The sequence below is a fragment of the Oncorhynchus mykiss genome, chromosome 16 (genome assembly GCF_013265735.2).
Source record: "Oncorhynchus mykiss isolate Arlee chromosome 16, USDA_OmykA_1.1, whole genome shotgun sequence".
NCBI classification, from domain to species: Eukaryota; Metazoa; Chordata; class Actinopteri; order Salmoniformes; family Salmonidae; genus Oncorhynchus; species Oncorhynchus mykiss.
The window spans coordinates 23,109,066-23,122,731 of record NC_048580.1 but is presented as its reverse complement, the minus strand read 5'-3'; the positions used below and the strand labels follow the sequence as shown (position 1 = coordinate 23,122,731).

The following is a 13,666-nucleotide window of genomic DNA, read 5'->3' as shown; positions in this document are numbered from 1 at the left end:
CAATGTGGACACATATATAATAAATTAATACTATAGATGAATACATTTAAAAAAGTAAATTACCAAAGTTATGATAGATTGCCTTAGATTTTCTGTTAATTACCAAAATTACTGAAGATTCAGGTAACTTTGGTAAATTATCTGGTAATTATGCAACCCTAATCCTTGTAGCTGTGTGGGCTAATATAATAAATGTTTTGCTTTGGGGTAAATTGTGCCATTTGGCCAGGGCAAGTTGAGCCAAAGGCTGAACATACCCCATACAAATGATGATTACATTTTTGTCAGTAATTGCATAGTATTTTAGAAAAATGTCATGCATTTGAACTCGATATGGGACAGGGAACAATTGTTTTCTTCTTTTGGCTCTATACTCCAAAAGTTTAGATTTGAAATTAAACAATGATTGAGGTTAAAGTGCAGATTTTCAGCTTTAATTTGAGGGTATTTTCCTCCCTATCGTGTGAACCGCTATGTATATGGGACCAAATATTACAATATAAGTGAATTTGTCCCAATACCTTTGTTCTCCTAAAATGAAGGGACCACGTACAAAAAGTGTTGTCATTTCTAAACGGTTCACCCGATATGATGAATATACCCTAAAATTAAAGTTGACAGTCTGCACTCTAACCTCATAATCATTGTTTGATTTGAAATACAAAGTTTTGAAGTATAGAGACAATTTTTTTTTACATGCTTCACTCTCCCTATAATTACATAGGGCACAGTATCTGTTGATATAGTATTCTTTCTAACAAATATATTTCCTTGACGTAATGATCAGAATTGTAAAAAATGGCTCATTCCCCACTGTCCCCTATAAGGTATTGTACTGTAGGTCTATTTATCATATCACATAGGATGCAGAATTATTACCTCTTGTTGTCATAACAGGTGTAGAGGCAGTCGTCATAGTTCCGTTTACTGGTTCTGTTACGTCTGTCACTAGAGTAGAAAAAGTGAATCAAAATCAGAATACCCTTTTCATAATTTATTCCTCTACATAAGCATGTGAAGCAGATTGGGATCTGTGAAACTCACTCGTCAAGTGTCTCCCCTTACGCAATCAATATAGTAACGGGTAGAGACGCTTCAGGAGGGTGGTCACGAATGTTTGCGAGGCAGAGGTCCCGAGTTCGAGCCTTGTTAATAGCCAAATTAGGGGGAAGCGGTACTTGGTAAGCAAGCAGTGTGACGTCATTTACAATGATGCCATGTGACTCGGATCTGCAGTTGTGCTCAGCTCAACGCTGGGGTTTCTGTGGAGTGAATCCACTGTTCAAACCACATCTTCCGACTATTCGAACCAAAATACTGAGGGGGGGGCTCAATAAAACATTAGAAAGTAAATATTACTGTACTTCAGTAATGCCTCTACTTCCATAAGTCACTACTACTACCATTACAGTACATTACTGATGCTGTACTACTACACTCAATACTACTATTTCTACAGTCACCACTACACAGAAAAAAGGGTTCTGCGGCTGTCTCTATAGGAGAACCAGTTTTGGTTCCAGGTAAAACTCTTTTGGGTTCCATGTAGAACCCCTTCCACAGAGGGTTATACATGGAACCTGAAAGAGTTATATCTGGAACCAAAACTGGTTCTTCAAAGGGTTCTCCTATGGGACAGCAGAAGAAACTCTTTTGGTTCTAGATAGAAAAAAAGGTGCTAAGAGTGTACGGTTACGGGAATAAAATAAACTATAACTACTGCTTCCACTACCAATACAAATGAAGACTGCTGTAGCAAGGACACACATTTTCTTTCCAACATTCAGGAAGCTGGTCTCTGTTGCTTGAACTATTACATTTTTTTGTGCCCCGAAAAACTTTCCATCTGCTTTTAATGGGATTTCTTCAACATCATAAACATTGCATTGCTAAATATATAATTTAAGAAAATCTGCGATTTTGATCTTTGCGGCTTATACTGATCACAGACTGCAGCTTTTAAGAAACGTCTCGTAACATTAGTTCTTGTACTACCCAATTTTGGGTAGTCCACTAAAGAAAATCAGGAGTCTACTAAACTATCTGCCTGTGTTCAGCTTCAATTCTACAATTACCTTTAAAGGGCAAACTTATTGTTCCATGGTTCCTCACCCTGAAAGAAGTCTATGGGCCAGGAGAAACTGTATGGTTTGGTTTTCTGTGAACAGCCACTACAAACTTAAGCTAAGTTCATCCACCGCTAGCTAAACATCTATGGGAGTGATAGGGGCAACTGAGGTTGACGTTATTTAAAGGAGATTTTACTTCATTATTTTTTTTACATTTCACTGTTTCCCCCTAACACTTGGGTTGTGATGCTGGCAGGGGGAGTTACTACTCTGGTCTGGACATTTTTAGGCTTCGGGAATAGAAAAAATATCCTCTCTGTTCAGGAAACGGAACGATAGGGAAATAATTGTGGTTCCTGCTTTTTGAACAGGACAATCCACAGCCAAACTCACATGGTGGCAAATTGTCTTGAACAATTCTCTTTAAAGACCCAGGGCAGCTGTTTTTATCTCGGTATCAAAAAATACTTAAGTAAATTTAAAACCAAATACCTTTTAGACTTTTACTCAAGTAGTATTTTACTGGGTGACTTTCACTTTTACTTGAGTAATTTTCTATTAATCTATTAAGGTATCTTTACTTTTACTCAGGGGTCGAAAAAGTACTAAATTGTCATGCTTGAGTAAAAGTAAAGATACCTTATTAGAAAATGACTCAAGTAAAAGTGAAAGTCACCCAGTAAAATACCACTTGAGTAAAAGTCTAAAAGTATTTGGTTTGAAATATACTTAAGTATTAAAAGGAAATAGAATTGCTAAAATGTACTTAAGTATCCAAAGTAAAAGTACAAACCATTTCAAATTCCTTATATTCAGCAAACCAGACAGCAAAATATATATACATTTTTTTATTGATGGATTGCCAAGGGCACACTCCAACACTAATTTACAAACAAAGCATTTGTATTTAGTGAGTCCACCAGATCAGAGGCAGTAGGGATGACCAGGAATGTTCTCTTGATAACTGTGTGAATCTGACCATTTTCCTGTCAAAATATAACAAGTACTTTTGGGTGACAGGGAAAATGTATGGAGTAAAAAGTACATTATTATCTTTAGGAATGTAGTGAAGTAAAAGTTGTCAAAAATATAAATAGTAAAGTACAGATACCCCCCCAAAACGACTTAAGCAGTGCTTTAAAGTATTTTTACTTAAGTACTTTACACCACTGCTTTTACTGTAGTAGTTTTCCATCAAAAAATGATAAAAGAAAGAAAAACAGCATTTTTGCAACCCCCCCCCCCCCCCCCCCCCCCCCCAAAAAAAAAAAATTCAAGCAAGTATACTGAACTAAAATATTAACACACATGTAAAGTGTTGGTCCCATGGTTCATGAGCTGAAATAAAAGATCCCAGAAATGTTCAATACGCACAAAACGCTTATTTCGCTCAAATTTTGTGCACAAATTTGTTTACATCTGTTAGTGAACATTTATCCTTAGCCAAAATAATCCATCCACCTGACATGTATGGCATATCAAGATTAAACAGCATGATCATTACACAGGTGCACCTTGTGCTGGGGGACAATAAAAGGCCACTGTAAAATGTGCAGTTGTCAAACAACACAATGCCACAGATGTCTCTGTGCTCATCTGCGTGCTCGTCGTCCTCACCAGGGTCTTGACCTGACTGCAGTTCGGTGTGTTAACCGAATTCTGTGGGCAAATGCTCACCTTCAATGGCCACTGGCACGCTGGAGAAATGTGCTCTTCATGGATGAATCCCGGTTTCAACTGTATCGGGCAGATGCCGTTGTGTAGGCGAGTGGTTTGCTGATGTCAACGTTGTGAATAGTGTGCCCCGTGGTGGCAGTGGGGTTATGGTATAGGCAGGCATAAGCTACAGACAACGAATACAATTACATTTTATCAATGGCAATTTGAATGCACAGAGATACTATGACAAGATCCTGAGGCCAATTGCTGTGCCATTCATCCGCCGCCATCACCTCATGTTTCAGCATGATAATGCACGCCCCCATGAAGCAAGGATCTGTAGACAATTCCTGGGAGCTGAAAATGTCCCAGTTCTTCCATGGCCTGCATACTCACCAAACATGTCACCCGTTGAGCATGTTTGGGATGCTCTGGGTCGACGTGTACGACAGCGTGTTCCAGTTCCCGCCAATATCCAGCAACTTCGCACAGCCATTGAAGAGGAGTGGGACAACATTCCACAGGCCACAATCAACAGCCTGATCAACTCTATTCGAAGGAGATGTCACCCTGCATGAGGCAAATGGTGGTCACACTAGATACTGACTTTTTTTTTTAACCACACCCCTACCTTTTTTTTTAAAGATATTTGTGACCAACAGATGCATATATGTATTCCCAGTCATGTGAAAGATTACAACCTAAAACATTTATTTCAATAGTGATTTCACCAGGCAAGCCGAAACTCCACCCATGCAAAACCTGCTGATTTAGAAGGTCCTGTGTAGATTGTATTTTCAACCAGCAACTATCAGGAAATTACACTGATCCATTTCTGTCAGACCTTGGTAGTGTTACTTTCATTCAGCTGTTGTACAATGATTTAAATAAACACAGGGAAAAAAAAAGAATTGACGGCCCTTAACCCCTGGTTTTGCGCTTCACACTTGATGATAGTGAGTAGACATTGAATAAAGACACTGACCTGAGAACAGCACTAGGAATAACATCCACTGCATGATGGCAGACTGTTTACCCTATGACACAAAGAGAGAACACAAACTATGATAATGACTTCCATAACAAGGAACAATAATCTGTAGGTTTTATTATCTGTTATCTGATTGGAGTGTCCAGATAAATGCTGAATATTGGTTACGTCTTTGCCATTTAATGTTTTGAGTGATACCCAATGCTTTTATTTAGAAATAATTTGAGATTTGAACGATACCTACATGAAAAAATACTACAGTTTACTATAGAATAATATAGTACTTACTATAAAATTCTGTAGTAAACATTAGTAAACTATAATATAGTGTATAATACTATATCCCACACTAGTGTCCCTCGATCATGTGAAGTACTTACTATAGAATGTTGTAGAATACTATACTACACGCTATAGTATTCCTCCATTACAGTAATTACTATAGTACTGTAAATACTACAGTATACTACAGTCATGTCCTCAAAAACACTGTAGTGAATACTACAGTAAAGTCTGCAAGAACACGACAGTGAATACTATAATATATAAATATAGTAATACTACAGTATTTATGCCATAGTGTACTGTAGTATTTTTTCATCTGGGTATCAACAGTTGTCAGTTAATACAAAATTGTCCCAATGAAAAGCACAATCACAAAGTTAATATCTAAACCTTCTTGTTATTGTGTAGTCAAATCTTTGTTCTGAAATGTTTGATTTAATTATTCAATCAAAAACACATTTCCTCCTATTGAATAGGACAGTGCCCTCTGTAATTAGGGGGACAGTGAAGCCTTTTTTCTTCTTTTGGCTCAATATTCCAAAAGGTTTGAATTTGAAATCGAACAATGACTATGACGTTAAAGTGCAATATGTCAGCTTTAATTTTAGGGTATTTTCATCCATATCGGGATGAACCGTTTAGAAATTTCAGCACTTTTTGTACCAAGACCGTCCATTTTAGGGGATCAAAAGTATTGGAACAAATTCACTTATGTGTGTATTAAAGTAGTTAGGTATGTGGTCCCATATTTATAGCACGCAATGAATGACTACATCAAGCTTGTGCCTAAACGTTCTACCACAGCGACCATTTTATTTTTTGGAAGCATATTTGATTCTGAGTTCGGACATACAAACTTTATATTTGAAAACTACATCTTAGACTCATATATTCAGTGTTCGGAACGTCCATTACTGGCACTAACGGGTGTGTTCGGAAATTAAATCTGGAGTGCCAAAGGGCGTTCATAAAATCCGTCAAGCACCCAAGCTAATTTGCTGACATTGGCTAGCTTGCTAGCTACTTCAAGACGCAAATGAGAGAACACCTCACTCTGACCATTTTACATGCCCTAGCAGATCTGGTTTGGCTGTTTTCATGTTATCTAGAGCGTTGGTGACTGTACTGTTGTCATAAATAATTATGTTTTTATGCCGAAATTTACTGACACCGGTCATATTCATGCACGTTCGCAAATTCAGTTATTCTACGCTCTGGCACACTCAGACAGAGCGCTCTGAAATCGGAGTAGATAGCCAGAGTGAATTTACGAACGCACCCAAAGAGGGAGGCTTGCTCGGCTGGTGCTAGCACACTCGCAGATCAAATACACAGCTGGAACACCGATTTATGATTTAAGACATTTGTTCTTCAGTACTGATTTATTTATTAGCCTATGCATTATAATTTATTTGTCTTATAGGGCAACAAGTGATGACTGAAAATAAGCTGCAGGTAAGCCAGGACTGACTAGACAGGTTGACTAAAATAGCCTATCAAATTTCAGAAATCATAAGCAGGTAAATGTACAAATTTGGCTTAAACTGTATTTTTCCTACACCCCTGTGAAAAAGGATGTCCCACCATCTGCCTGTCAAATAAGGAGGCTACCATAGACATATTCATTCGTATTTCTATGGAGGCTACAGTGTCCGCTGCAAACATCCTCTGTATGGCCTGTTGTTTCTCACCACTATCCAGGTAACCTAATGAAGTAGCCGACGTCCTCTGAAGTCTCTGGCTGGCTAGCTTGCCTCTGACTTTTCCATACGCTGACTAGGCTACATGTAACCCCAGTTTTCTGTCTTTATAAGTAGACTTTATTTACTTTTCTGCTTGTAACATGCCCTGCACATGTTGAGTTCTCTTGGAGCAGGGGGCTAACCACATGAGAGAGGAATGTACAACACAACAACGAGAGGGACAGACAGTTCGTGAAAGTATTCCTTATCTACTTTGAAGAACTAGTCAAATGATTTTGTCAGACAGCTCTGCAGCATACTAAGGCAGGCTAGGTAAATAGGATGACTAAAGACAGTACAGTATTGGGAGCACATGACGTAGATGGTCTGTCTGCTACCTAAAATAATAAAGTAATCAAAGTAATATACACAACTGATATATTTGACTATTTCTGATATATTTTATTATATATTCTATTTTTCTATTGATGTCTACCAATGTGGACCTGACAGAGAAAATGTAATATTTTCAATGTTTTGGCAATTGAATGTTCACTATTTTTGTCTTTGGAATTTCCTAAAATCATTGTAATGTCAATATTTCATAATGTGTTTAATGTTAAAGTAAATGATCGATACCAAAATCTAAAACCGTGATTATTTTAATAATCTAACTGAAACCAACCTCAAAAAGCTCTAATCGCTCAGCACTATTCACTGGGCACTGTATGTGTATAGGAGGAAGACTTTCTATAGTCATTCAGTGGAGAATGTTATTCATTTCCCTTTTACAAGGTTAGAGTTTTTTTTCTAAATCTCACCGAACCAAACAATTTACTTTTTACAACCACAATCCTTCCTTCCACAAAAACACCCTTGTCCAAACAATTAGCAGTGTCAGTATCATCTGGTGAACCTGCGGAAGACATGGACTGAAGCACAGAGTTATTTCAGAAAGAATTGCTTTGACCTGAGGCTGTGGAAAAAGTAGATTGAAGTGAGTTTGTAAAGCAGGGGTTGGAACCGGTTCAGGGAACAATCGAAAATTGAAAATAATGTTTTTTGAGGAACAGAATCAGAATCATGAATGGAACCAGCATTTTAAAAGCATGGGAACCAGTTAATGACGTTATTTTACATTCCAGCATTTTTTTCCAGTCCCACAAAAAAATGCAACAAAGCGCCTATTTAAAGCCCTCACTCTTGTCACTCAAACTTTTTCCAGTGTCTGTCTGCCTGCCAGCTGAAAATCTTTGCCAGTTTGTGTGTGTGTGTGTGTGTGTGTAGGCCCCTCCCCGTCCGAAGCATAGCCTATTAGCCGACTGACATTACAATCGTGATTCAAAAACAGAGAGATTTTTTTTTATTCGAGAAGAATGGATTCATCTTTTCAATGCTTGTTAATGTTACTCTAGTTCGTACGTTTCAATATTGGATTTGTTAACTACAAAAAGGTTAAGACATGTTTTTATTTGAATTCTGATGCCCCTCTGCATACAGGCCATAGTCACGGGAGGTTGGGGTGCTGCAGTACCCCCTGATAAACCCACCCTGTTGACAGCACTCCCTATCTAAAACATCCTTCCTGCAGCTATGACACAGGGTGGAAAGTGATATCAGGGAGACAGAAAATCTAAAATAACAATAAATACAATAATCATTAACAAGAACGTTACTGATGAGAAAGATTTGTATATATTTTGATCATTTGACTGGGCAGTAGTCCAGGTGTGAAAAAAAGTGGTAAGGGTAGGCAACAACACATCTGCCACGCTGACCCTCAACATGGGGTCCCCTCAGGGGTGCGTGTTTAGTCTCTTCCCTTACTCCCTGTTCACCCACGACTGCGTGGCAGCGCACGACTCCAACACCATCAAGTTTGCAGACGACACGACGGTGGTACTGTAGACCTGATCACCAACGACGATGAGACAGCTTATAGGGAGGAGGTCAGAGACCTGGCAGTGTGGTGCCAGGACAACAACCTCTCTCTCAACGTCAGCAAGACAAAGGAGCTGATCGTGAACCAACGTCTGTCAATTAGTTGTTTAGTAACATTTTTGGTTAATTGCTCAGCCCTGCTTGTGAAAGTCTTGATTCCCTTTACACAGTTTTACTGCCTTTTATTTAAATATAAAAAGGGAATGCATACCATATTTCATATTTTCAAAGTCTTAAATGCCCATGTAAATCAAATCAAATTGTATTTGTTACATACACATGCTTAGCAGATGTTATTGTGGTGGTAGCAAAATGCTTGTTTTTCTATCTCCAATAGTGCAGTAATATCTAACAAGTAATATCTAACAATAGACGCAATCTAAAGTAAAGGAATGGAATTAATAATATATAAATATTTGGATGAGCAATGTCAGAGCGGCATAGACTAAGATACAGTAGAATAGGATAGAATACATTATATACATATGAGATGAGTAATGCAAAATATGTAAACATTATTAAAGTGGCCAGTGATTTCTAGTGTATGTATATAGGGCAGCAGCCTCTAATGTGGCTACTGATGGCTATTTAACCTTCTGATGGCCTTGAGATCGAAGCTGTTTTTCAGTCTCTCGGTCCCAGCTTTGATGCACCTGTACTGACCTTCTGGATGATAACGGGGTGAACAGGCAGTGGCTCAGGTGGTTGATGTCCTTTGATGATCATTTTGGCCTTCCAGGTGTCCTGGAGGGCAACACCCTCTGGAGAGCCCTGCAGTTGCGGGTGGTGCAGTTGCCGTAATAGTGTTGGTTATGTTTCCACTTGACACTGCAGAAATATGTATTTGATCTTTATATATTCCTATTGGTTGGTTGAATTTACATACACTATATATATACAAGTATGTGGACACCCCTTCAAATTGCCTAGTTAAATAAAGGTTCAATAAAATCAATTAAAAACATTTGTGGATTCGGCTATTTCAGCCACACCCGTTGCAGACAGATGTATAAAATTGAGCACACAGCCATACAATCTCCATAGACAAACATTGGCAGTAGAATGGCCTTACTGAAGAGCTCAGTGACTTTCAACGTAGCACCATCATAGGATGCCACCTTTCCAACAAGTCAGTTTGTCAAATTTCTGCTCTGCTAGAGCTGCCCCGGTCAACTGTAAGTGCTGTTATTGTGAAGTGGAAATGTCTAGGAGCAACAACGGATCAGCCGCGAAGTGGTAGGCCACACAAGATCACAGAATGGGACTGCAGAGTGCTGAAGCACTTAGCACATACAAATGGTCTGTCTTCGGTTGTAACACTCACAACCGAGTTCCAAACTTCTCTGGAAGCAACGTCAGCACAATAACTGTTAGTCCATGTCCGAGCAGCCACACACAAGCCTAAGATCACCATGCGCAATTCCAAGCATAGGCTGGAGTGCTGTAAAACTTGCCGCCATTGGACTCTGGAGCAGTGGGGATGCGTTCTCTGGAGTAATGAGTCACGCTTCACCACCTGGCAGTCCGATGGAAGAATCTGGGTTTGGCAGATGCCAGAAGAACGCTACCTTCCCCAATGCATAGTGTTAACTGTAAAGATTGGTGGAGGAGGAATAAGGGTCTGGGGCTGTTTTTCATGGTTTGGGCTAGGCCCCTTAGTTCCAGTGAAGGGAAATATTAACGCTACAGCATACAATGACATTCTAGACGGTTTTGTGCTTAAAACTTCTTATGGCTTGGGGGCAGTATTTTGACGTCTGTATGAGAAGCATGCCCAAAGTAAACTGCCTGTTACTCAGGCCCAGAAGCTAGGATATGCATATAATTGGTAGACGTGAATAGAAAACACTCTAAAGTTTCCAAAACTGTTAAAATCATGTCTGTGAGTATAACAGAACTGATATGGCAGGCAAAAACCTGAGGAAAATCCATCCAGGAAGTGGGATTTTTTTCGATGTGGGTAGTTTTCAATTGAATGCCTATAGAGTATCTAATTGGTTGGGACCCATATTGCAGTTCCTATGGCTTCCACTAGATGTCAACAGTCTTTAGCCATTGTTTCAGGCTTGTTTTCTGAAAAATGAAGAAGAATGAGACCTTTCTGTCAGTGGACTGAGGAATCATGCAGTGCTGGTTTGCGCGTGTGACCGAGTGCGTGCCCTTCGTTGTTTTTCCTTTCTATTGAATACGCTATTGTCCGGTTGAAATATTATCGATTATTTAGACAATTGACTACCTGAGGATTAATTATAAACATTGTTTGACATGTTTCAACGAACTTTACCGGTACTATTAGGATGTATTCATCTGCATGTTTTGACCACCTTTGAGCCAGTGGATTACTGGACAAAACGTGCCAACAAAACTGAGTTTTTGGGATATAAAGAGGGATGTTATCAAACAAAACAAACATTTATTGTGTAGCTGGGACTCTTGTGAATGCAACCAGATGAAGATCTTCAAAGGTAAGTGATTCATTTTATTGCTATTTCTGACTTTCGTGACTCCTCTACTTGGTTGGAAAATGTTTGTATGCTGTTGTAAGCGGGGCGTTGTCCTCAGATACTCGCATGGTATGCTTTCGCCGTAAAGTCTTTTTGAAATCTGACAAAGCTGCTGGATTAAAAAGAAGTTAATCTTTAAGCCGATGTATAACACTTGTATTTTTATGAATGTTTATTATGACTATTTCTGTAATTTGAATTTGGCGATCTGCAATTTCATCGGATGTTGTCGAGGTGGGTCACTAGCGGAACGCCTGCACCAGAAAGGTTAAAACTTTGTGGCAACAGTTTGGGGAAGGCCCTTTCCTGTTTCAGCATGACAACTCCCCTGTGCACAAAGCGAGGTCCATCCAGAAATGGTTTGTCGAGAGCGGTGTGGAAGAACTTGACTGGCCTGCACAGAGCCCTGACCTGAACCCCATCGAACTTTGGGATGAATTGGAACGCCGACTGCAAGCCAGGCCTAATTGGCCAACATCATTGACTGACCTCACTAATGCTCTTGTGGCTGAATGGAAGCAAGTCCCCGCTGCAATTTCAACATTTAGTGGAAAGCTTTCCAAGAAGAGTGGAAGCTATTCTAGCAGCAAAGGGGGGTCCAACTCCATATTAATGCCCATAATTTTGGAATGAGATGTTCAACAAGCAGGCCTCCATATACTTTTGGTCATGTAGTGTATCTTTGGCTATGAGTGCTAAAAAATTGTTTTTGCCTCAGCGACAATTATTTGAATAATTCAATAGATGATTTGTGCACAAAGGTGATGACTGAAGTGTCTTATAAGGAATGTTCAAATCTGACTTCTCTATGTGGAAATTCTCTACATGGAAATTGTCTATCTGGGCTGGGAGTCAATTAAACTGCAGTACCGAAGCAAAACTGTAGGAGCAGTCAAAACCATGCTTCAAGAAAGGAACCCTGGCCCCTTGGTTACCACCCACCAGCATGGCATTGTTTATTAATCAGAAACACCTGTAAAGTTATTCCTCCTTGTGACTGAGATGAGCCAAACAGCCTTGTGTCCACTTGGCCGCCTGAGCCATGGAGCAAATAAAAATAGCAAATGCATTTAAACTCAGTTTTTCACAATTCCTGACATTTAACCCTAGGAACAATTCCCTGTCTTAGGTCAGTTAGGATCACCACTTTATTTTAAGAATGTGAAATGTCAGAATAATACTAGAGAGAGTGATTTATTTCAGCTTTTATTTTTTCCATCACATTCCCAGTGGCTCAGAAGTTTACATACACTCAATTAGTATTTGGTATCATTGCCTTTAAATTGTTTAACTTGGGTCAAACGTTTCGGGTAGCTTTCCACAAGCTTCCCACAATAAGTTTGGTGAATTTTGGCCCATTCCTCGTGACAGTGCTAGTGTAACTGAGTCTGGTTTGTAGGCCTCCTTGCTCGCTCGCACACGCTTTTTCAGTTCTGCCCACACATTTTCTGTGGGATTGAGGTCAGGGCTTTGTGATGGCCACTCTAATACCTTGACTTTGTTGTCCTTAAACCATTTTGCCACAACTTTGGAAGTATGCTTGGGGCCATTGTCCATTTGGAAGACCCATTTGCGACCAAGCATTATCTTCCTGACTGATGTCTTGAGATGTTGCTTCAATATATCCACAGAATTTGCTACCTCATGATGCCATCTATTTTGTGAAGTGCACCAGTCCCTCCTGCAGCAAAGCACCATCACAACATGATGCTTCCACCCCTGTGCTTCATGGTTGGGATGGTGTTCTTCAGCTTGCAAGCCTCTCTCTTTTTCCTCCAAACATAACAATGGTCATTATGGCCGAACAGTTCTATTTTTGTTTTATCAGACCAGAGGACATTTCTCCAAAAAGTATGATCTTTGTCCCCATGTGCAGTTGCAAACCGTAATGTGGCTTTTTAATGGCGGTTTTGGAGCAGTGTTTTTTTTCCTTGCTGAGCGGCCTTTCAGGTTATGTCGATATAGGACCTGTTTTACTGTGGATATAGATGTTTTTGTACCTGTTTCCTCCAGCATATTCACAAAACCTTTGCTGTTGTTCTGGGATTGATTTGCACTTTTCGCACCAAAGTACGTTCATCTCTAGGAGAGAGAACGCGTCTCCTTCCTGAGAGGTATGATGGCTGCGAGGTCCCATGGTGTTTATACTTGCGTACTATTGTTTGTACAGATGAACGTGGTACCTTCAGGCGTTTGGAAATTGCTCCCAAGGATGAATCAGACTTGTGGAGGTCTACAATTTATTTTCTGAGGTTTTGCCTGATTTCTTTTGATTTTCCCATGATGTCAAGCAAAGAGGCACTGAGTTTGAAGGTAGGCCTTGAAATACATCCACAGGTTAAACCTCAGTCAAAGGATGTCAATTAGCCTATCAGAAGCTTCTAAAGCCATTACATCATTTTCTGGAATTTTCCAAGCTGTTTACAGGCACAGTGAACTTAGTGTATGTAAACTTCTGACTCACTGGAATTGTGACAGTGAATTATAAGTGAAATAATCTGTCTGTAAAACAATTTGTTGGAAAAATGACTTGTG

The 13,666-nt window shown here is 39.5% G+C and overlaps 1 long non-coding RNA gene across 1 annotated transcript; it reads right to left on the bottom strand.

Moving 5' to 3' along the window:
• Positions 1–879: 879 nt before the first annotated feature.
• On the bottom strand, positions 880–9,338 carry LOC118939472. The gene is made up of 3 exons (XR_005036389.1): positions 9,291–9,338; positions 4,714–4,765; positions 880–948 (listed from the first exon to the last, which is right to left on the bottom strand). It is a non-coding gene; the product is annotated as an uncharacterized LOC118939472 (long non-coding RNA).
• Between the last annotated feature and the right edge of the window lie 4,328 nt (positions 9,339–13,666).